The sequence below is a fragment of the Aedes albopictus genome, chromosome 3 (assembly GCF_035046485.1).
Source record: "Aedes albopictus strain Foshan chromosome 3, AalbF5, whole genome shotgun sequence".
Lineage (NCBI taxonomy): Eukaryota > Metazoa > Arthropoda > Insecta > Diptera > Culicidae > Aedes > Aedes albopictus.
This window is the reverse complement of record NC_085138.1, coordinates 370,660,222-370,686,676: the sequence shown is the minus strand read 5'-3', so window position 1 is coordinate 370,686,676 and position 26,455 is coordinate 370,660,222. Positions and strand designations below refer to the sequence as shown.

General features: G+C 39.2%; 1 protein-coding gene across 2 annotated transcripts in view; it reads left to right on the top strand.

The window, feature by feature from the left end:
• The window catches only part of LOC109432291 (protein germ cell-less-like), a 50,679-nt gene that overhangs the window by 8,002 nt on the left and 16,222 nt on the right, over positions 1–26,455 (top strand). The window contains exon 1 of one of the 2 annotated variants that reach the window (XM_062855581.1): positions 21,107–21,529. The exons of the other annotated variant lie outside the window; for it this stretch is intronic. The gene's annotated coding sequence lies outside the window, so the exon portion shown is untranslated. Of the gene's footprint in view, positions 1–21,106; positions 21,530–26,455 lie in introns of those variants that run through there. 2 annotated transcript variants of the gene reach the window in all.

Sequence of the window (26,455 nt, the reverse complement as noted above, 5' to 3'; positions counted from 1 at the left end):
CAGTTATTGCTCGTAATCGATAAAGACGCAAAAACGAAACGACTTGCTCGTGAGTTGTGTTCAAAATGGATAATCACCTTTTTTGCTGCATTGTGGTACGTCCATGAATTACGTTATTTTTGTGGAAAATATTTAAAGTTTTTTTTATACATAGATGCCACAAAATCATAATCAGAATTTGATATTATGGTTAATGTGTATTGAAATCAAAAATTATACGTATTTCCATTATAAAGGATTGAAAAAAATATCTGCAAATCTTTTAGTATACGTGCAATGCATAGTGCATACATACATAAAGAAGAATTACACAAAATTGAATTACATGTCTTATGGACAACCTCCGTCTAAACCCGTTGTTAGCTGGCGGCAAGCCGGCGCGACAGCAAAGCTTTTTTTTCAATTTTATTGCCGCGGACAAGACCAAAGTTGTGAGTAATGCAATGTGAAGCTGCCGGACGCTACTAGGAACTGAGGAGGGAGACTCTGTTTTCATCTGTATGTACTGTGTAGAGGTTTATGCAGTCCGTTCAGAGTGTGAAAGATAAACAGAACCCATCGTGTGTACCCAGTTGTGTAAAATCGCTTCTGGTTTGTGCGGATATGTAACGTGTGCGAATGAGCCCAACAAATACAACTGGATTGCTAATTGTTTGTAAAGCAAGACATGGGTACGGGATATCGGTTGAAGTCTGTTCGGAGATCAAATAATGAAGTCATTAAGTTTGATGTTAAGTTCAGCACTCCAAGTGATGAGTTTGTTCTTTGTCTTCAACACCTACTCATTCCTAAGTGTAAAGACTAACAACTTATTACCGGAGGGACATCCCTAGCAGCTATCCCATTGACAATGCAAAAGGTATGCCATCACGTTACGACTCAATGATAATTGTGTAATAATAGTGCACCACCTTCGGGCACTGCCCACACTTCACTGTAGGGCAGCAGGCCATCTGTGTGTGGGACTATGATGTCACTATTTACCGGTCGAGCTGCTGCATGCGTGGGTGTTGGGTCGGATGCATGCATATCTAAAGAGACATTGAATAGGATTTGCTATACCCATATCGCCTAGCATCTAGCTTCTAGCGGGTCGCTGCAACCGATCAATCACACCTATTGTTTGGCTGCCAAATATAGCGAATAATTAAACCAGCCGTAATCTTCCAAATCGGACGTAAGCCTACGTTTCTGTTGCAACATAGCCCTACGATGTACGAACATTTCAGACACTTGTGTGCTGCAGGTATAAACTATACAAATTACAGGGGATACTCAAAATAACTGGGACAGGTAAAATTTTCACTTTTCAAAAAATGTTCAACTCGCTGTAACTTTCCCTGGCCAAGTTCGCAGGGGTTGACGGTATTAAAGTGAAGGAGTTTCATTTTGATTATTGTAATGTAGTGTTCTTTAATGAAACATATCACCTTTTTAACACTTTAATGCGCCTCCAACGGTTCATCGCGAATCGGCTGCTGCAGATGGAGTATGGCTGATCATATGCATCAGACATGCTCGATAAACACGGAGGAACCGCCAGGGCTAAGTAGAGTCTATTCACAAGCAATAGTTCCAAATTGGTTGAATTTGAGAAGGTTTTGATGATCGTTACAAATCCTAATAAAAGTTTTATAGGATTTGTGACTGGTTTTGGAACCTTTTATAGCCAGCTGACTTCAAAATGTTGTTTGGGCTCTATTTGCCACGTTTCTCGGTTGATTTTAATTTGTAATTTATTAATGTCATAGTCGCTTTTTCGATTTTTTACAATGTTAGGTACTTGATTATATTTTCTTTAAATAAAGCAATTAAAATCAACCGAAAAATTAATAGTGGGAAGGAGATTTGCAGCACTTAAGGACAGACTTGTTAGAATCCCAAAATGGCCGCCACAATGGCCGACTTTGGCACCTACTCAAGATTTCGAGGGCACAAATCACTTCGTAAACAAAGCCAGCGCTCCTGAGCTTCTTATTTTAAGCTAATTACAAGTGAGCAAGAACAGAATAATAAAATGCATTGTTGTTTGAAGCTTGTTTCTTGAGATTTGTGCGTCTGAAATTTTGATGCACTGTTGGAGTGGGATTTCAAGACGTTTGTCCTTAATTGTGCTGATAGATTCGAAGCTAACGTGCGAACACTTTAACGCATTGTTGACGTCAATGCGTTCGACGTGACAGTTTGGACGAAAAACTGATTGCTTTTTATTAAATGAACAACGTTACTTTTGTATGACTAGGTTGACATTTCTAGGCCGCGCATGGGAATATGACATGGTTTATCTTGGTAGGACCGATAGGACAGAACGAATTTGAATATTTTTCATAGTATTTGTAGGGGGATGAATACATAATAGTTGGCAAGCAATTTTTGTTTTATTAAAGTCAACTGACCAACTTGGCGTATTTTTGTTTATCTCTTAGATGGTGCTATGACACCAACAGAAAAAAATATCAGAAGTTCAGTTACATGTTTATGTGGGTTTGGACCGATGACAATTTAAGGACACAAGAGATGAACACAGAGAAGTAGAAATCAAGAAAACAATTTGACATAGAATCGACTATATTTTAACATACGGGTTCGACTGATTCGATGAATCTATCTAGAAGTATCTAGAAGACAATTGACGCTAAGATTGGAAAAAAAGCTTGCAGTTGGGACTAGACTACAATAGTGGCCGATAGGAAACAATGCGCTAGACAGCATTATTATTCATTTTTTAATATTTACCCGTAGGCTTTTCGCCGGTTGACAGTACAGTATTTAGCTGTGTACAAAGATACGGATTAGCTGGTGTACAGATGACAGGGTTCTCACGGGCAGTGCTTCAAGCGAGGCTTACATAACAAACCTATTTTCCTTGACTTTCCAAACAATGGACATCTGACCGAACACACGAGTTTTCGTTAATCTCCTAAGCATTACATATTAAGACATGACGTATGTGCATGACGGAACAACTAGCAGGACACAGTTCTAGACGTCTCTTTTCAATAACGACATTCAGCATATTTCCAATAAAACTACACTTCAATGTAGCAAAGACTAAAGCTGCTGTGATAGAACAGATCAGAATGACTTAATTGACTATTACCTTGGAGATCTACTTGGAATAACTGACAAATTGACAAGAACCTAACTAATTACATGGACCATACTACAAAAAACCAATTGACAAAAAGAAAAAAAGGGGAAACTTTTATTAAAACTATGTTTGTTCAACGCAGGCCAAAACAGTGTCGACTTGGGCCACACACGCCTACGTACTTCTGTGTGTTGAAACAAAAATAGAGGCTCCTAGAAGCAAATGTAGGGAAAGGGTGCGGTGTAGAACATAAGCACAGTGTTGCTACCGCCGTAATCACTTTGAAAAAAAAAAAAAAAAAAACTCGCTGTAACTTTTCGAAAAGAGCATCATTTATTCTGTAAGTTCATCAACTAGTTGTGTATCAGTGGTTCAAATTTGGAAAAGATCGAGCAATTCTACACGAAGTTATAAAGATTCTAGAAAAAGGTATAATTAAAGCCTGTATCCGCAATAATCGGGACACAGAAGTATGGCTATAGCTCTGTAATGAATCGGTAAAATTGGTCAAATAATTGACTGAGAACTCTTTGATGTATGTTTATTATTTGTGTCAAATTTCATTGAAATCGATGCATTACTTTTAACTGTGGATGAAAAACAAACAAGTTGCTTTTAATCATTTTGTACAATCATGACCAATTTTCATTCGCATGGTAGATGGTTCTTTTACGCTACAGTTCAAAGTTCTGTGACGATAATTATGAAATTTCATTAGCAGTTATGATACTTATGAAGACACTTTCTAGCAAAATTTCATCAACTTTTATCAAATGGTTTGAAAGCTACTGGTGTTGATAGAGGTGAGTGTTAGTGAAAATTTTTCGGATTTTTCATATGCGATGTTTGCCTATTCATAACTTTTGAATTTCTCTGCCAATTTTCATGAAATTTTCACAGAAGGTAGTTGATTATGTGTATTTTATGTCTGCAATATTTGATGATTATTGGTATAATATTTTCAATAGTGAAATCGAAACAATAAAGGGTGCTGATTAATTGCTGTCTGAGGGGCTAAAATCACGTTCAGTCCCAAAACATGTTTTGACTATAAAATTGTTGATAGTGCATCGATTTTTTTGAAATTTTGCCTATGCAACGAATGTAGATTGAGAGGTTTGTGTTCAAAATTTCAACCATTTCCTTTGCCAAATTCAAAAGTTCCAGCGCTGGCAAGCAAAACTAGGGGCTGTACAAAATTCAATGGCGCATATTCTACTCTTTCATTGCTACAACAAAAAGTACTGCACCGATTGACATGAAATTTTGTCGGTGAAATGAACACATCTTAAGATGTCATTAGGCAAAATTTGAGCAATTTTCATGTATCTATTACATATTCACAGCTGTATTTCTGTGTCCCGATTATTGTGAATACAGGCTTTATCCGATAGCCAACTTTGAGCTGTTATATCTCCGGATACAATGAACCGAATGCAATGAAATTTTGATCATTTCTGACTAATATAATACACTTTGAAAAACAGTTTACTTAATTTGAAATTATAAATAAGAGAAAAAGTTATGTCGATTTCATTTATTCTATGTTTTTTAAGTAAATTTATCTATTTTTCTTATGCATCCCATTACTTTTTCAATTTAATGCCGGCTATTTGGTTGCTCTTTTTTGAATCATAAATATATTCAAGACAATTAGAGGGAATTTAAATGAATTATTACTATCTCGAATTTTGAAACGATGATGAAGTTTTGGATAAATTGGTGTTATATTAGAAAAATAATCCAATCGTAATAATTTTCTTTCGTGTAAAGAATTTTAAGTTTAGTCAAATTTTTTAATAGCTCATTATATAAATCATAAAAGATCAAAATTTCATTGCATTCGGTTCATTGAATCCGGAGATATAACAGCTCAAAGTTGGCTATCGGATAATTATACCTTTTTCTAGAATCTTTATAACTTCGTGTAGAATTTCTCGATCTTTTCCAAATTTTGACCACTGATACACAACTAGTTGATGAACTTACAGTAAAAATTTGAGAATATTTGATGTCCTTTTCGAAAAGTTACAGCGAGTTGAACATTTTTTGAATAGTGAAAATTTTACCTGTTCCAGTTATTTTGAGTATCCCCTGTATATGAAGTTGCAAGAAACAACACAGTTACCCAAGCTTTTGCTCAAACAGCATCAAATTAGTCATGAAATCATTTGAAACCATCCCACGCTGTTTGTACCAGCAATCTAGTAGGACGCTATCAGTGAAGTATTAGATAGAAAGTAGTGAGCTGTTTGAGCAAAAGCTTGGGTAACTGTGTTGTGTAGTATTATTTATTTCTTGCAACTTCAACAACACAGTGTCAGTTATTCAGTTATCTAGATAACTGACACTGAGGATGATTACAAGTGGTAGTGGAACTACGCGTATTTATCAAAGGATAAGCAATTAGGGCGGAATTAAAAGGTACAAAACTGATTACACTCATTCGAAGAGGGTATTTGGCTTAGAGAGTTCGAAAGGTCGGTAAAAGTGATTCCAATACTCACCATATCATCGGGGGCAGCTCAGACATTAACTTGAGAGGCTCCAGTTTGTTGGAATGCTTAAGTAGTACAGATCTTGGATTACTTAACATAGGCAACCGCCCAACCTTTATGGTATCCGTTAGAGTTAGTGTTAGACATAACGTTTTGCTCCAGTAGAATTAGTCACGAGTTGACCAACTGGCATGTGTCAGATGAAGAATCCTTATCTGACTATATCGCTGCATCTTTTTTGAACAATTAAATGTTACTTCGCCAACATTGCGTTTCATTAATCCCCGGTCCACCAACTCGGATCACTTTACTGGCTTTGGTTGCGGCCAAATTTCATGGATACTCATCCATTGACACTCCAAGTGGTTTAGATGATGCCTACAACTACAACCTTCATAATGGAAGCTTTTGAAGAAGCATGCCCCCTACGATCTGTGAAGCAGGGTTGTGCAGTTTCAGGATGGTCAATGTCGAATGACACTCGCTCCAACCATCACTTCATACGACAAACGCAGTCCATCAAAACATAATCGATTCACGCAAAAGCCACTCAAGCCAACCCTCGTTCAATGCAGAGTCAACCACATCTCCCCACGTCTCCACTAGACAGAAATGTCTTGCCATTTTGCTGCCAGAAAGAGAAAACGTAACAGAAATGATCAACACCGCTGCTTTCCATGCAAACAGCGAGAGAACATTTCTGTCATGACACATCTGTCCAGCAAAATGGCAAGACATTTCTGTCTAGTGGAGACGTCGGGTAACAGCAGCGATCGTCTCTTGTTTCCGAACCACACGATGAAACACCGAAGCGAGTTTTTGTTCTACGCTTTGCATTCTATTCATAAGGCGTGCTATGCTTGTGTTTGCTGCGCCATGCAATACTACTTAACAAATTGACCCTCATCCTGGCATTTTCAGACGAGAGTCACCCCGCAGTGAGTGACATAGCTCTGCTTCGGAACGACGGTTAAGAAGCGTTCGGCTACTCAAGAGATTTGCAGAGAAAGAGCGTGGCGGCGGCAGCCACCATATCAATGCGTTCGTCTCGAATGTGTTCGATAGCAACATAGAGACGGTCGGCTGTAGCGTTGATGGAGGAAGAAGGGCAATGTTGATGTTGCGGCTTTTTTGTGTTATGATGGTGATAATGCACAAGACTGCTGTGAAGGTCACAAGAGGAACCTTTTGGTGGAACTCTGATCTGGCGAAACTCAGGAAACAATGTAGAAAGAGTTGGAGCAGACGACGTTCGGCTGGTTCGGAGGCTTTCAGGTCAGAAAAACCTTTGTACAAATGTTAACAGTTTGAGTGAAGTCAGTCGGTTAAACAAAATCCTTGCGAAATCTAAGGATTTCCGAGTGAACGAACTTCGTTTGCCAAATGGCGATCTGACTATCTCTGATGAGGATGTTCTGGAATGCTTATTTAGCACACACACTTCCCTGGATGTGTGGATATTACATCTTCGGATGAACCTGATGTCTTTTCTTGTAGTTATGATTCCCTGGCCTCGGCTCGGAGTATTGTAACTATAGAATCGATTGAGTAGGCACTTAATAGCTTTGCTCCTTTCAAATCCCCTGGGAGAAGGGATTTGATCATTTCGAACATGTTTTGAAAAAAATACTTGTTTGCAGTTTTGCTACAGGGTGTATTCCCAAATCCTGGCGGGATATTACTGTTAAGTTTATTCCGAAAGTGGGTCGTGCGTCGTATAAAGAAGCAAAGAGTTTCAGACCTATCAGTTTGACCTCTTTTCTTCTGAAATGCTTAGAACGCATTGTGGATCATCACATCCGTGATGTTCATCTGGCCAACGTGCCTCTTCATGTGAACCAACATACCTACCAATCTGGTAAGTCCACTGTGACTCTTTTACACAAGGTTGTTTACGGTATCGAGAAAGCATTCGCTCAAAATCAATATTGTTTGGGTGTTTTCCTAGATATCGAGGGTGCCTTTGACAACGTGCCTTTCGATGCCATACAGTGATAGACATTCGTTTAGCCGAGGCCAAAAAAAGTGTCAGGAAACTCATACAAAAGATTTTATGATAAAACTTTTTTATGTCAGTGATAGTATATCTAGTAGTGTTTTATAAAAATGTGATAGATCACACTTACATATACACTGAAACAAAAACGAGGGTAGAAACCCTTCAAATGTCATTTTTTGCCTAGACATTCGTTTAGCCGAATTGTACAATTTTTAGAATTCCATAATAAAAAAACTAACAAATTTCTAAAAATATCCAACAAAATCGTTTTGTATGGCGACCTGCATTATAGATCGGCTTGTAAATCATGAATTTGGTTGTTTTCGGAAGTGTTGCCATATTAATTTTACATGTATCTTATATAAATATGTCATAATATTGTAAATGTTTCCAACTTGAGATTTGATGTATTTATTTTTATCGGAAGTGTTTCAGGAGAATCTAATGAAAGTTTCATGACAAGTGCAGGTTGAAAATTTACGAAAAACAATGTTTTTAACAGTAAAAAATAACGCAAAACATAAAAAAATCACGTATTTAAGTATTGTTTTGATGACATATGATGGTTTCACTTGCATAAATCACAGCTTTTACTACTATTACGTCTTCTCATAGCTCCCAACATCTTCTCGACTGTATTGTGGCTGAAATAACATACATTGGATGGCTCACAATTCGAGAAATAGCACCGAAAGTATTCAAATTTCTAGCATGAACTACTTGTTTCATAATTTAGACGTTCTTTTCATATAAATCATGTTAAAAATGAATGTGGTTCAAAACTAAGACTCATTTATAATATATTTCTTCAGATTGAATGAAATAAGCCAATTGTTTGACCATATCTTGCATTTTTGTATGAGCATCTGCTTTAAAATAAACAGGGTACATAAATTCTGGCACTTCTTGCAGTTCTTTCACTTAGCAGTCTTCTAACTCATTTGGTAATGCTAGTATCAAACAGGTATACTCCACAGGCATTAGGGCACGTCTTTATTTCAACGCAGAACTATTTATTTTAGCTTCTACCAATCCCATTTTAAGGTTTAACCAACCAAAAACTAATATACATGTTTTTCTCATGACATTTTATGTAATAATTAGAACATTTCTAACAATAATTTTGTGCAATATTTCCAAAACTGCTAATGCAGCTTACGTTTGGGTGTTCACAGAAATCATTTTTCTTAAATAAATTTGTTTATCATCGCTTCTCCTTATTGGGACATTTTTTTTAATAAAATTTCTCTGAATTTCACAAATAAATAAACTTTTAAGGTCAATTATCTTGCTAACACGTCATAAACTAAATGCCTTAGGGTATATCCTCGAAACATACTCACGAAATTGCAAAAAATCTATTGAAAACAATTTTTTCATTTATCTCGGCTAAACGAATGTCTAGGCAAAAAATGACATTTGAAGGGTTTTTACCCTTGTTTTTGTTTCAGTGTATATGTAAGTGTGATGTATCACATTTTTATAAAACAGTACTAGATATACTATCTCTGACATAAAAAAGTTTTATCATAAAATCTTTTGTATGAGTTTCCTGACACTTTTTTGAAATTTTTTTGGCCTCGGCTAAACGAATGTCTATCACTGTATTGGAAGCCGCACGGAGTCGTGGTATATCTCCAATGATTTCCAATTGGATTCATTAAATGCTCACAAACCGACATCTCTTCTCGACATTGCGTCTAGCAGGGATTAAGAAATTGAGTGTTTGTGGATGCCCCCAAGGGGGAGTCTTGTCACCGCTTTTGTGGAATCTCGTAGCAGATACGCTATTGAGGCAATTCAATAATAGCGGTTTTCCTACTGGTTTTGCCGACGACTACCAAGCATTCTTAGTTGGTATGTGTATCACCACGCTCTTCGACCTGATGAAAAGCGCCCTTCAGGTAGTTGAGGGTTGGTGTCGCCAATATGGCCTTTCGGTTAATCCGAGTAAAACATCTATTGTTCTTTTTACGGAAAGGCGAAACCGTAATGGCGTTCGACCTTTGCATCTCTTTGATTCTGAAATCGATGTGCCTGAACAGGTAAAGTACGTTGGAGTTATTCTTGATTCCAAGCTTTCCTGGACACCTTATATTGAGTTCAGAATCAAGAAAGCTTGTATGGCCTTCGGGCAATGCCGACGAACCCTTGGTACAACTTCTTCTTCTTCTTCTTTATGGCTCTACTTCCCCACTGGGACTTGGCCTGCCTCGCTTCAACTTAGCGTTATTTGAGCACTTCCACAGTTATTAATTGAAGGGCTTTCTTTGCCTGCCATTGCATGCATTTGTATATTGTGAGGCAAGTACAATGATACGCTATGCCCAGGGAGTCGAGAAAATTTTCCCGACCGGAACGGGAATCGAACCCGCCGTCTCCGGCTTGGCGATCCGTAGCCTTAACCACTAGGCTAACTGGAGACCCACCCTTGGTACAACTTGGGGTCTAAAACCGAAGTATATCAAATGGATCTACACAACTGTTGTTCGGCCAATATTGGCCTATGGATGTCTTGTGTAGTGGCAAAAGGGCGAAATGAGAATGATCCAATCAAAGTTAGGCCATCTCCAAAGGATGTGCTTAATGGCAATGACTGGAGCGTTCTCTTCAACTCCCACGGCAGCGCTCGAAGTTCTCTTAGACGTTGCTCCACTACACATTCATCTCAAACAAGAAGCACTACGGGTATACTCGGTCTACTAGAGAAAACTTCTGTGAACCGCACATCAACACACACCTTGTTGTTTCCACTTTTGGTGAATTGGGACAAAATTGTCCTTGCTCCGAGTGATCTTACAACTGCTTGTAATTTCCCATATAGGACATTTTCCACAAAATTCCCTTCCCGGGAAGAGTGGATATCTGGATATCTGGAAAGAAGTATTTCAGACGGCATCGTATGATACACTGATGGCTCCCTTCTCGAAGGTCGAGCAGGTGCTAGTGTTTATTCTCGTGAGCTAAGGCTGTATCACTTGGTAGACACTGCTTCGTTTTTCAGGTCGAAATCTTTGCTCATGTGCGCAGTGCAATCGACACTTCAGCAGCACGTAATGGGCAAAGTAATATACTTCTGTTCAGATAGCCAGGCTGCTATTAAAGCACTTGCTTCGGCCAACTCTAAGTTAGACCGAAGAGATAGTTATCGCTTGTCGAACTCAAATCGAGGAGCTGAATTCAGCAAACGTTGTTCACCTTTTATAGGTACCTGGCCATTCTTCCATCGCTGGAAATGAATTGGCTGATGAGTTAGCTCGCACTGGAGCATCACATGACTTGTCCCTGAGCCAGCTATTCCGATATCGAAGTGTTGGGTAAAGTTTCAGATTCACACCTGGGCTGCCTCTCAACACAGACAATACTGGAATAGTTTGGAGTCATGTCGTCAAACCAAATTGTATTGTACTGAGCCATCTCCAAGGGTGGCAAAGTATCTTACAAATCTGTCAAAGCAGAATTGCAGCATGCTGGTCAAAGCATTGACTGGCCACTGCCGACTCAGCTATCACATGGCGAATATTCAGCAAGCTGATTCATTTGCCTGTGATAGCTGTGAATCCGATTATGGAACTTCGTATCATTTGATATGGAACTTTTTGCGCAACTGCGTTTCCGAGTACTCGGTAAACATTTATTATATGAAACTAACTTCAGAAACCTGAATCTTCAATACGTTCTGCTGTTCTTAACCCGCTGTGGGAAAGAGCTAGAGGCTTTCTTTACGCTTCATGCGTTATTACAGTGCTCTTTTCAGGGCGCCGTTTTTAGCTCATGACGATCCTATTCTCTTTCCTTTTCCCTATCTCACCCCTTATTCCTTTCCCTCCTATTCGAGTAATTGATAAATAGGCTCGTGTACAGTACATGGCGAGGCGATAGCATAAATTTCCCAAATAGAGAAGAGCCTGCATCTGGAGCCGACCTACTGATCCAGATCCAGAAGCTAAAAACCGCAAAATGATCCGCACTGTATGTGAAGCGGATCATGGTTACAATGCCCTGCATCTGGTGTAGGATGATTATCAGCTGAACTGCGACATTTAGACCGTAGACGAGATGTTCGTAACGTGGAAGCAGAAGGAGTTATATAAGACGCACCCTCATCAACTCTAGCACATCGATAAGACGCAATCGACCGCGAAGATTTCATTTCATGATAGCCATCAAGGACCCGTATTAAAACAAAGTATTACTGGCAGTACGTATTGCAGGATGACACGGAGGACCACTGTAGGAAGTCAAGTGCAACTCAATAGGATAAACTATCGAGCATTAGATCGAGCATGTCGTTGGAGGCAGTTCAGTATTAGCTGGATCAGCTTACCTTGATCATCACAACGAAGTTACCAAGATTGTGTACCAACAGCTTATTATAAAGCACAACTTGGTGAACGTTGACATACTTGTTCTCTACTCTAAATACCTGCCAGACCCGGTTCTGGAAAGTAGTTGCACAAAGCTGTACTGGGATCGAGAGAACATTAAGGATTTCCTCATTCGTGCCAGCAGGCCCGATAATGTGGTTTACGACAAAAGATGAAGTGGGTAACCCTCATCGACATCGCTGTACCATTAGACCATGGGTAACTCTCGCTGAGACCGTCCCACTATTTACACCATGTCTTCAAAAATGTTTAAGGGTGCGATTTTCTGAAAGTCCTCCCCAAAAAAGTAAGGAAAATGCATTTGGTTAATCAAATTGGTGGACCCCCCGTTAGTTAGAGCCACAAGCATTTTGGCGGACCCCTCGATTTTTGTCAATTGTTGGTTCATTTAAACCGTTATAACTCGAAAGTTTCGCCAGAAACCACCTAAAGACTATAGGTTGTTGAAAAGAGAGGGCCATATTGATTTTGGCCGCCATCTTGGATTTTTATACCAAAACTGTTTTTTCACCATGTTGGCAACCACCGATTTTCAAATTTTTTGCGTCAATCGAAAGCGGGGACATTTTTACACAACATATCAAAAATTTAGAGATGTATCTTTTTCCTATCAAAAGTTATCTGCACTTTTGTGAATCATGCCACTTTTGCGCACTGGGCCAGGTGCCGATTGTTTACATAAATGCTGCGTTATTTCACAGTGTTTACGAACATTTATTCTAAATCTGAATCCACTAATGAAAAGTTGAAAGTTTCAGCTTTTCAAAACACCAAAAAAGTTTAAAAAGCAATGCCCGCATCGTTGAGAAACAGTTAAAAATGAGAACGATCGTCCGATTTGCCCTAATTTTGCTGCAGGTGCGTTTGTGTACACTGAGGATACTGCAACTCCGAAAATCATACGAATCAACTATGATTTTTTGCCACAAGAATTTCTTGCGAAAATCATAGTTACGAACTATGATTTTGGATTCAAAGCACCAACTATTATTGTCATACTGTTACTGTATAAATTTCATAACTCTCACGTATGAAAATCATACCGATAACGTATAAAAACTGAAACTTTGTCTTATGACTATCATACATATGTTTATGAAATATTTTGCACAAATTTCAAAAAATCGCAACCTGGAATCGAACCAGGAACATCAAGGTTAGCGAGTGCGTGCTTTACTCATTCGCCCATCGACGCTTCGGAAGTTGAAGTGGTTGGAAGCCAATAAAAGGTTTTGTTGTTTTTTAGCAATGGTGTTTCATAACACATCTTATGATTTTCATACGATGCTTCTTATGAGATTTTTCATACGACAAGTCTTATGGATTTCGTTCTTTAATGTATGAAAAGCATACGAGAACTATGAAATGATGAAAACAATAAAAATAACTGATTCATAAGATGTAAACTATGAAAAGCATACGAACAGTATCCTCAGTGTATACAAGCAGGTGCCAACTTTGATGCTGTTGCGTGTCATTGCCGGTGTGCATGGAAATGTATGGAGAAAACATGTCATGATTAACAAAAGTGCAGATAACTTTTGATAGGAAAAATATACACCTCTAAATTTTCGATATGTTGTGTAAAAATGTCCCCGCTTTCGATTGACGCAAGAAATTTGAAAATCGGTGGTTGCCAACATGGTGAAAAAAATGTTTTGGTACATAAATTCAAGATGGCGGCCGAAATCAATATGGCCGACCAAACTTTTTATAACTGCAAAGAGTACCTCTATCTTTTCTCTTTTCAACAACCTATAGTTTCAAAGTAGTTTCTGGCGAAACTTTCGAGTTATAACGGTTTAAATGAGCCAACAATTGACCAAAATCGAGGGGTTCACCAAAATGCTTGTGGCTCTAACTAACGGGGGGTCCACCAATTTGATTAACCAAATGCATTTTTCTTACTTTTTTGGGAAGGACTTTCAGAAAATCGCCACCTTAAACATTTTTGAAGACATGGTGTAAATAGTGGGACGGTCTCAGCGAGAGTTACCCCCATAATGTCAATCAACGTTCTCCGGCAAGATAACGAAGTACCATGACCTAGCGAAGGTGTTGAAGCAGATGGAGGACGCCTGTAATGTTCCGGTTGTCCTCTCGGCAACTGGAGCAGTTCCTAATTCTCCTGAGGCCCCTAGACAAGCTGGTATTGAAGAAGGGCCTGAACAATATGCTGAAAGCGATGATTATTGGATCATACAGATGCAGTATAGGGGGGTGGAAGCTCAGGTAGGGAATCGCGCTACTTGGGCGCACTATAGGGTATCAGGCGGACAAAAATCAGAAAAGTGACTTTCACCCATGCTTGTTCTGAAATTTTCTATCAATAATAAACATATAAACTAAGAGAAATCCAGAATTTCAAGTGTCTAGCTGATGTAGTTACAAAGATATTGTGCATCAAAGTTAAGTAAAGCTAAAAAAATGACTTTCGCTAAAAAATAACATATAATTTCAAATCGATATTTTCTAATTTATATCATCATTATCTATTGGTTTCAATACATCATTGGTAAGGTAATGGAGCAAGCTTTCCAGAAAACAGGTGGTTTTGTGAAATAGTTGAACAATTATAAGAAAAACGGCAAAAGAAGAATAAGAAGTTGAAAAAGCCAGGAAATTCGAATTTTGTTAATCGGCATCTTTTTTTTCCCACACATTCCCAGGCCCAAATTAAATTAAAGGTCAAACTTTAGGTCTACACTAACGATTTTCAATGCAAAATGCTGCGGTAAATTGCGGTCTTGGGAGATTCACCGTTATTTTTCGCATGGGAACGCCCCTTGAGATTTAACGACGATTCTCAAAAATTTTAAGCAAATTCCCTTTGACACTCATTTTTACAGTAAATCCACAATATTTTGATCATTCCAAGAGAAGAAAACAAAAAAAAATAAGATGAAATCAAACAAATCTAAACTTTTTTATATATAATCAGTTATTCGGCCATATTGGAAATACGCCCTTTTCAAAACTTGATCGAGATGCTTAAAAATCTTCATTAACAATATATTTTGGCTGAACCAATTACAATAAACAAAGAAATCCTCGAAAATGTGATAATAGTTATTTATGCAACGAGTTGCAAAATGATGATTTTTACAGCACGAGGCGTACATTTATCCAACGAGGCTTGCCGAGTTGGATAAATACGAAGAGTGCTGTAAAAATCGAGTTTTGCAACGAGTTGCATACAATTTTTTTTGCAATGACCAAAATTATTCACTAGAACATGATCATTTCCGTCAGTACCATCATGTTTTGCGGTAGTTCAATGGGAACGACCACGTGCTCCAACATACTAGACCCGAAGTTTGGATCAAGCAAGCTGTGCTATAACCGTCACAGTTTTGCAAGCTTTTACCGTGGAAACAGTGGCAACCAAGGTGGAAACTCAGATTGTTGATCAAACAATTGCATTATGATTCATAATGCAACTGAAATGAGTTGCATTATGAACCATAATGCAATTGTTTGATATAGTGCGAAAAAGTAGACCGTTTCGGTGATAAAACGGCAAGTGAAAAGTAACAATTTATAGTGCCGAGTTGCAAAAAAATATTTTTGTAATTGGGTTTTTAAATTTTGAAAAATATATTGATTTTATGATTTCATACGAAAGAGCACCTTTTTCTGAGCCACTATGATTTTTTTCAGATTTTTAGAACTTTATTAAATCAATTTCAAAGATATATTTTGAAATCACCTTTTGACAGCTGGGCAACTGTTTGACAGCTCCGCCCAGTACAAACTGCGACGAGGGGTGATGCGAGAAATCGCTCCCATACAAACTTCAAATTGATTTTTGAATAGGTTCCCGGGCTCCAAAATTCATGAAAATTTGGATTTCGGCTCATTTTGACATGCAGATTTAGAATATTAAATCATCTCAACACCGTTAAAGAAGCCAATTACGTTCTGAAAAACTTCACTTTTCAGTTGGCTGAAGTGTCATGAAAAGGCCTACTTTTCTCTCCTGATGCAAGTGTGACGAAAAGTACTACTTTTCGGCACTCTTAAAGGTGCCGAAAAGTAGCACTTTTCGGCACTTTTGCCAGCACACACTTTGCACTGAATTTCGTGTTATCCGTAGATTCAGCTGATGATTCTACATCCACTCTTCAGCAGTTATATGAATCTAGACGACTTTTATTCTGATTCCGATGGCAGTACGGCTGAGATAGAAGCTGGTGGAGGTACTTTAGCGACTTCTGCCTTTGCTAACAAACAACTGTTTGACAACGGGAGCTCGATCAAATGCTACACCATAGCCTACCTGATCGAATAAAAAAACTACACTGATGAGCATGGATGCTCGCACGTGGTTCCTCCTGATACATGATTGTGTTGTGAGAATATATTATACTAGATAGTTATTTTTCGTAATTACAAAAAATGTTGTATGCAACTCGTTGCAAAACTCGATTTTTTCTGCACTCGTCGTATCTATCCAACTCGGCAAGCCTCGTTGGATAAACGTACGACTCGTGCCGAAAAAATCATTCCCTGGCCAAGTTCGCAGGGGTTGACGGTATTAAAGTGAAGGAGTTTCATTTTGATTATTGTAATGCAGTGTTCTTTAGTGAAACATATCACCTTTTTAACACTTTAATGCGCCTCCAACGGTTCATCACGAACCGGCTGCTGCAGATGGAGTATGGCTGATCATATGCATCAGACATGCTCGATAAACACGGAGGAACCGCCAGGGCTCAGTAGAGTCTATTCCCAAGCAATAGTTCCAAATCGGTTGGATTTGAGAAGGTTTTGATGATCGTTACAAATCCTAATAAAAGTTTTATAGGATTTGTGACAGGTTTTGGAACCTTTTACAGCCAGCTGACTTCAAAATGTTGTTTGGGCTCTATTTCCCACGTTTCTCGGTTGATTTTGATTAGTAATTTATTAATGTCATAGTCGTTTTTTTCGAATTTTTACAATGTTAGTTGATCATATTTTCTTTAAATAAAGCAATTAAAATCGACCGAAGAATCAATAGTGGAAAGGAGATTTGCAGCACTTAATTGTGCTGATAGATTCGAAGCTAACGTGCGAACACTTAAACGCATTGTTGACGTCAATGCGTTCGACGTGACATGTTGGACAAAAACTGACTGCTTCATATTAACTGAACAACGTTACTTGTGTATGACTAGGTTGACATTTCTAGGCTACGCTTGAGAAAATGACATGGTTCATCTAGGTAGGACGGATAGGACAATTGAACGAATTATTTTTAATTATCTCTTAGATGTTCAGAAGTTCAGTTACATGTTTCTGTGGATTTTGGACCGATGACAATTTAAGGACACAAGAGATGAACACAAGTAGAAAACGATTAGCGAAATCAAGAAAACAATTTGACACAAGATCGACTATATTTTATCATACAGGGTTCGATTGATTCGATGAAAAAAAAACAAACATACAACAACTGACTTAACGAGGAGAAATACATATTTAACCATACCACAAAATCAAACAAGGAAACAAACACAAACCGTGTGACCATAACACTACATAGGCAAATCCTGACTGACTGACCAATTGAAAACTTTCCAATCTTCTACCGTAACTTTCTGAGTCAGTTGCAACAGTGTCTTAATGGATATCATTTTCCGCGTACGGCTGGCAAACTGCTTCTGAAAGATTACGTACTCTTTTCTATCTTCGAGTCTAGTGTAGAGGTTTCAACTCTATTCAGAGTGCAGCTAAAACCTAGCAAAACAAAAAAACAATAAAGAAACCTATTTTCCTTGACTTTCTACGTAATGGACATCTGACCGAACACACGTGTTTTCGTTAATCTCCTAGGCATTATTAAGACTAGCAGGACACAGTTCCAGACGTCACTTTTTAATAACGATATTCAGCATATTTCCAATAAAACTACACTTCAATAAAGCAAAGACTAAAGCTGCTATGATAGAACAGATCAGAATGACTTAATTGACTTATTGACTACATATTGGAGATCGATCTACTTCGAATAACTGACAAATTGACAAGAACCTAACTAAATACATGGACCATACTACAAAAAAAAACAATTGACAAAAAGAAAAAAGGGGAAACTTTTATTAAAACTATTTTTGCTCAACGCAGGCCAAAACAGTGTCGAGTTGGGCCACGATATGCCTACGTACTTCTGTGTGTTGAAACAAAAATAGAGGCTCATAGAAGCAAACGTAGGGAAAGGGTGCGGTGTTAGAACATAAGCACAGTGTGCTACCGCCGTAATCACTATGAAAAAAAAAAAAAAAGACTCGTGCCGAAAAAATCATCATTTTGCAACTTGTTGCATAAATAACTATTTTGTCCGCCTGCTTATATGGGAATCCCCCATAGTGGGGTGGTAGGGTGGGGCTAATTTAAAAAAATCTCTCCGATATATGATTTCCCAAGTGGAAAGTGATCCACTAGTCGAAATAAGTGAGCTGTACAAAAATGAGCGATTTCGGTTGATATTTAGGGGTGGCGCAAAGGGTTCAAGTGAAATTTTTGCTAGAACAAACTTTCAAAAAACATTTCAAATTTAATTTTCAAACTTAATTTTTCTAGACTAAATCGGTGATTCTAGAACCCAATTGGGCCAAATTTGTGCTCAAAATTGCGATATCTCTACTGGTTTCTGAGATACTTGAAAAAAATGTCGTTTTTCAGTATTTTTTGAGTTGGATACCAAAATATGACATTTTTCTTTAAATATCTCGAAAACCAGTGGAGATATCGCAATTTTGAGCACAAATTTGGCCCAATTGGGTTCTAGAATCACCGATTTAGTCTAGAAAAATTTTTGCTAGAACAAAATTTCACTTGAACCCTTTGCGCCACCCCTAAATATCAACCGAAATCGCTCATTTTTGTACAGCTCACTTATTTCGACTAGTATATCACTTTCCACTTGTGAAATCATATATTGGAGAGATTTTTTTGAAATTAGCCCCACCCTAGTGGGGTGGTGGCTTCTATATTCGTCAGTTTTCCACTATAACTCAGTCAAATTTGAACCAATTGACACAACTTTTGGAATGTGGTGAGATATGTATAGTATCTACTAGTGTACAACATTTCAAGTCAATTTGTTTAAAACTGACTGAGTTATAGTGAAAAACAGACGTATAGAAGCCACCGCCAAGTGGCGCGATACTCTAAAATATTATCTCCTGGGCGCCAATTAAAAACACCACCTCCGGCGAAGACTGGCGCTTGAGCCTAGCTATTTAGCACTGTAGTTGGAGGAAATGCCAATGCAGAACCCGTAGCTTCCGGGAAGGTAAGCCTAGCTCCCTGGGTTAGTGGGTTGGTGTCAGGCCCTGCGAGCCAGCCGTAAAAAAGACTAGCACCTGAAAATCAACAAGAGAAGAAAGCGAACCGATACCAATGGCGACGACCACAGCGACGAAAAGGGACTTGCGATTGGAAGCTCGGTACGTGGAACTGCAGATCTCTCAACTTCATCGGGAGCACCTGGGAAACCGAACAGCTACCGGAGGAGTGGAAGGAAGGGATAATCTGTCCCATCCACAAGAAAGGCGACAAGTTAATGTGACAACGGACAACGGACCAGATCTTCACCGTACGGCAAATCCTCCAGAAATGCCGTGAATACCAGGTCCCAACGCACCACCTGTTCATCGACTTCAAAGCGGCATACGACCGCACAGAGCTATGGAAAATCATGGACGAGAACAGCTTTCCCGGGAAGCTTACCAGACTGATAAGAGCAACGATGGAAGGTGTGCAGAACACGTAAGGATTTCAGGTGAACTATCCAGTTTATTCGAATCCCGACGGGGACTACGACAAGGTGATGGACTTTCCTGCATACTATTCAACATCGCCCTGGAAGGTGTTATGCGACGAGCCGGGCTCAACAGCCGGGGTACGATCTTTATGAAATCCGGCCAATTTGTCTGTTTTGCGGATGACATGGATATTATTGCTAGAACATTTGTAATGGTGGCAGAGCTGTACACCAGCCTAAAACGCGAAGCAGCAAAGGTCGGACTGATGGTGAATGCGGCTAAGACAAAGTACATGCTGGTAGGTGGGACTGAGCGAGACAGGACAAGCCTTTGCAGCAATGTTACGATAGACGGGGATACTTTCGAGGTGGTAGAAGAATTCGTCTACCTCGGTTCCTTGCTAACGGCGGACAATAACGTGAGCCGTGAAATACGAAGGCGCATCATTAGTGGAAGTCGTGCCTACTATGGGCTCCAGAAGAAACTGCGGTCAAAAATGATTCACCCCCGCACCAAATGTACCATGTACAAGACGTTAATGAGACCGGTGGTTCTCTACGGACTCGAGACATGGACGATGCTCGAGGAGGACCTGCAAGCACTCGGAGTTTTCGAGCGACGGGTGCTAAGGACGATCTTCAGCGGCGTACAGGAGAACGGTGTGTGGCGGAGAAGGATGAACCACGAGCTCGCTGCACTTTACGGCGAACCCAGCATCCAGAAAGTGGCCAAAGCCGGAAGGATATGATGGGCAGGGCATGTTGCAAGAATGCCGGACAACAACCCTGCAAAGTTGGTGTTTGCTTATCATCCGGTTGGTACAAGAAGGCGTGGAGCGCAGAGAGCACGATGGGCGGACGAAGTGGAGCGTGATCTGGCGAGTGTTGGGCGTGACCGACGTTGGAGAGCTACAGCTGCAAATCGAGTATTATGGCGGTAAATTGTTGATTCAGTATTATCATGAATTTGATGTTAACTAAATAAATGAATGAAAGATACAGTATAGTATGACGATTCTTGAATCAACTGGTGGTACATCTAAATGCAGACTCATTAGAATATAAGCAAAACTGGCTAATGAGATCCACATAGTCTAATCCCCGTTGGCATGCAGATTTCTCGCAGTTTCCAGCAATTTGGTGAGAAGTTTCCATCTAAAACTCTACAACAATAATAAGAGCATCTAGCTGAGAAGTAGGTATCTCTATCCAAGTACGAATGTCATTGAGAGACACGTTTTTTGCTTGCAAAAACTAGCGTTAGTATTTAGTAAAAAATTGTAATGTACATATAAACGCTTTTCGTCAATCCGACTACAATAATGCATGCGCGGAAACAACGCATCTAGAAATTAATATGCAAAAGCGTGATCGCATCGACAACCACGCGCTGTATACTCAACAAGTTTATCAACATGTGTATACGGTTGAGTATGTCATCGTACGTTGCTGGGTCATCCAATGCCGCACACCAGAGACAGACTAGACCGCGTTTTGCTTCTCAGTTCTCACACATGCAATGCAAGAGAAAGAAGCGTGCATGTGTTGTTTATGGATGGGCGCCGCATCAAGTTCAGCCGGCTGACTGTGGAAACAAGCGGCCCCACCGCGAGATCAGTCCGTCAGTCTGTGTTGAACCGCGAGCTTGTTAACGTTGATTCGCATCGCCGGACGTCGCCAAAAAATCAGCTTGCAATCACGTGGAAGCGGTACGCGCGCGGCCTGAGTTCGTATTGCACTGTACACATATAAGGGATTTCAGATTGAATGTGTTTGATTAACCGTGCGATTGGTATTAGCGAGGTATGACGCTGCCTACGGTTTGTTTACATGCAGACCTACATACACAGCTGGGTTGAGTGTTGTGCTGTATGCCACTAACAATTTAATGATCCGAACCCTACAGGGTAGATTGTAGTGCCCTAGGTCGTTGGTGTACGTGCTTTATTGATATTTCATTGAGTAGTTTGAGACTGGAGACCACTTGTAGGTGTTTGCACATAATAAGTGTATAGAGTGAAGGTCTTTTGCGAGTGTAGTGACATCATCGATGTATACATTAGACCAACTCGTGAAAAAAGTGTTTTTTTTTTACAAATTGTTCAGGAATTTCTAAAAGGAAATACTTGAAGGAGTGTCTTACCATACCCTTGAAATTCTAGACGTTTTTCAAAGACTTTTTCTATAAGAAGTTTTAAGAAAAAACAAATAATCTTCGGAAATGTACATGGAGAACTCTCTGGTGAAAGGAATGCAAAATTTCAGTGAGATTCTGCCGTGTGCAGTATAGTTGTTCCATGTTCTATGGATCCCTGGGACAACTATGCTGCACACGGCAGAATGTTTATAAAAGTTACGTTACACGCTAAAGCTCATATAAGAATACTAAACAAAGCCTTTAGTCCAGGCCGTCGAAGAAATTGCTAGTGGAAGACTGCTGATGGACTGAAAAATTCACGCCTTTGAACCGGTCTAATCCATTCAAACGAATCGAATCGAACTGGGATGGTCGGACCATATGATGGGTAAACATTAGCATTGCCAATCACCATCTGCCGGTTGATCGTGTCCAAACTAAAAACGATATCCGAAACCAGACAACTCAGCGGTTGACATCATCTTTGCATACTTTCGTAATTGGGTAATCGTGCGAATACGAATAACAATATAACCAGTGAAAAGTTGAATGTCCCCTTTTCGCGGTGTTCACAAGTCTACTTCTGTAACACACAGAAAAAGTGATTGTGTGTGAAGAATTGAGCTTACAGTACTGTGCGATGTTTTCAGAGACTCTCTGGTTCCAATCTTCTCCGATCTCGTGAAAATGAGGGTGTTTATTTTTAGTTGTGGCGACTAATTCGAAACGGAACTTTACGGGTTTGCGTGATGTCAGCGTCAGGGTGCAATGTTGTGATTTGAAGCGAACATGTGTTTTCAGTTTCACCGTGTGTTCAGCTGGTTCGTTGATTTTATGCTGGTAGCTATATCGTTTAACATAGGCTGCGGTGGGACAGTTAAACAAATAGTCCATGATGATTTCCAAATGTTTATTCGGGTAGGGGCTTCGATTGAAACTGTGAAATGGAACACATATTTTCGCTTGTGCTAGTTTTTAGTAGGTCAACTGGAAAAATGAAGTGATTCGATATTCTCTCTGAAATGCAATAAATTCCACTTAGATTTATGCCGAGGGAAGTTCAACTAAGACTATAGGACATTTCACATAGCCATGTTTCAAAAGTTAAACCAATGATTCAACAACTCAACGCCACACAACTTGGTTTACAACTGGTTCTGTCCATCCTCGGGATCGTCATACATTCGCCAAAACACTCTCGATCTGGTCAGTCTACGCCAATCATCATTTCCCAGTTTCCCACTGAGAATTGTCTTGACATTTTTTGGTCTACCTGCTTTAACGTCTACGATTAGTGATCGTAGAGGAACATCGGCAGAATCAGCATCTTATAAGAAGAAATTTCATTTGCATTTGCATGGGACCTAAGATCATACAATCATACAATCCGTAAAAGGCTCTATTCGCAGTTTTAACACGCCTTTTCACTTCACGGGAAATGTCACATGTCACAAATGTTACAAGACAAACAAATTCATCAGCAGCTTTGAACATATCCCCATCAATTACTACTTCAGCACTAACACCTCTAGGCCTGCCTGTATCTCTATCCGCAATCATGTACTTCGTTTCCCCAAAAATACCTGCTATGTTTAATCCACTATTCCTCAAGTTGTTTCTCTACTAATACCTCTTCTCTTGGAATTTATCCAAAAAATCTTCTTGGATTACCTCTAGACATTCTTGTTGGGATTCATTGAATTAGTATTGATAGGATTCATCCAGCAACCACCACTGTAACTTCTCCAGAAATTGTCCCAGATATTTTTTCAGAAATTCCTTCAGAATTTCTCTAGCGCTTCTTAAAATAATGTATCTACAGATTGTTTCAGGAATTCCTCTTCGTTTTCTTATTGGAAATCCTCTTCAGATTCCTTTGGGAAATTATGTTGAAATTGCTTCAGATTTCTCGAGGAATTCGTGGTGAGAAACCTCCTGGAAGTCTTGCTGGAATTATTCAAGTATTTTATGGGTAATTACTGCAAATATACCATCTGAAAATGCTTGTGAAATCCTAGAAAAAAAATGCTTGGAGAAATTCTGGTAGGAGTTCCTCAAATAATCCCAGCAAGAATTCATGGAGATATTGCGAGAGGATTTGGATAATCTGTAGAGCGTTTTTTAAAGGGACATTCTCTCCCAAGAGACGAATTCCTGCAGAAAATTCTAGCACAACCTCATCAGGTATTCCCAGAAGTATTCTAAGAAGATTTCTCAAAATATTTCTCCATCAGTTTTTGTAGGGATGACTGCTGGGGTTCCTCTGAATATCCCTTCCTGGAATACTTCTCCAAGGATTCCTCTAGGAATTCCTCTTGCAATACATCCAGTAAACAGCAGGGATTCCAAAAATACCCTCTGGGATATCAAAGGGAATTCTTGCTGAGATTTACTAGGAATATCTCCTGCAGGAATTGCTGGAGGATTCTCTGCAGATATTGGGAATCCCAGAAAAAAAAAATCAGGAGGACACCTACCTGAAATGTCTAAAAAAAACCCAGAAGTAGTCCTGGAGAAATTCCAGCAGTTGTTCCTAATATACTCTCAAGAGGATTCCTAGTAGAAATAACATATTTCTGGAGAAATCCATGAATAAATTACAGCAGGGATTACTGGAGGAGCCCCACCCAGAAATTCCTATTGGAAATGCAAGAATAATTGAGGAGTCCATGTGCAAAGGGGTTAAGTGATAATTTTGTCGATTTCGAGTTGAGCATATAAAAAAATCCTATAACTTTGAGCTTTTAGGAACTTTTTCATGATTTTTTTTTACGATAAATAACAATAAATCGGAGAAAATTGGGTCGATGCTGAAACTATATACGTTTTGCATGGAATGAAAAATTGGTTAAACATTTTAAACCTCATTTACTCGGAAGTTAATTTTTGTCACTTACACCCTTTTGCTTCTAACCACCTCAATTCTTGTGTGAGTCCTTGTAGAAATCTATGGAAAAATCCCAAGAGGAATTCCTGGAAAAATTATTGGCCAAGTACAGGAGAAATTTCTGGGAGAGCCCATAGAGAAATTCCTTCAAATGTCTCAATGAGAATTTCTGGAGGAATCCCAGCAGACATTCTAGTAGGATTTTTGAAAGCTAAATCAAAATGTATCCCTGAAGATTTACAGATTCCTTCAAGACTTGCTTAAGATTTTTTTCTAAGAGTACCTACTTGCAAAATCTCCTATTAGAATTTCTCTAGCAATTCTTGGTGGTATTTCTCAAACATTTTCACCTGGGATTGCTCTAGAAATTCCTCTTGAGAGCCCTTTTAGAATTCCTGGAGGACTCTCAGCAGACATTGCCTGAGAAATCTCAACAACTTCATGGTGGATTGTAGGGTAAGACGGGGCTAGATGAGCACCCTTAGGATGACGATGAGTTTATTGAGAGTGAACGCAATTTTTCGAAGTACCTCTCAGTAGTTCTTTTCTATATCATGTTTTCTATCACTCATTAATATAACAGGATTCAAAAATTTATTTGACTAAACCGAAAAGATGTTTTATGGTCAGCTCGAACATACTGCGGAGCAAGAAGAGCACTCCAATAAAATATAAATATTTTACCTTGACAGCGGACAACACACAGAACACCCAGTAGCCCAGTGTTGAATTTTTCGTTTGACGAAATGTTTCCACCAACTGGAGCGGGAATCAAACCCACACGCCGTGGCTTACGATATGCCTAGACGATTGCCACCGCTAACCGCACGGCCACGATGGCCCGGGTGGCTATCGTGCCCCGTTCTACCCTACTAGAAATTTCTGAATGTTTCCAGCATCACTTCTGGAGAAAACTCAGCAATAATTGCTAAAGAAATTTCAAGTTGCTTCACAGCTGAAAATTTGTAAGAAATTTTATGAAATAACCGTCATATAAATCTCCGAAGGAATCAAAACAGGATTTTTTTAAAAAATCGCAGTTGTAACAACTAGCGTGACCAGCTGCTTCTTTTTCACTCGTTCTTCGGAACAAACACGAGAAAGAGAAGGATGGAAGAGGTGGGTCTTGCTCTCCCTTCTATTCCTCTCTTTCACATGTTTATAAAAAAGAATGAATGAGAAATAAGAAAAATAAACCGGAGCTAGTGGCTGTTATTGCGTGAGGTATTCCAGCATTAATTTCTGCAAAAATCATACGTTCCCTACAGAAATTCCTTCAAGCATACTTCAGGATGACTTTTTGGGATGTCACCCAAGTGGAGATGCAGGCACTGTTCCACATGGAGTGTTATTCCAGTACGAAGGAAAATGCAGAAGAAGGTGTATTCCATCACAAAGAACAACTTTATAGAGAACTCGAAAAATCCTAAAAATCAATAGAAAAAGTTATATCAGAAAACCTTTTACAAGGGGTCGTTCACAAACAATGACACATAACTCTTGAAGTTGAGCAAATAAGGTGCAAGGCATTTCTCAATACCCAGAAATTGGGAGGGGCCAGGGAGGATGCCACACCCAGATATTGGAAGATCAACTAATCGCATTTAATTTAAAATTGGTTTCAAATTTTTTGATTGTATGGTCTTTGAGTAGCAGCCGATTGAAAAAAGTGGTTCGTCTAGGGCTAACTGAGAGTTTCATCTGT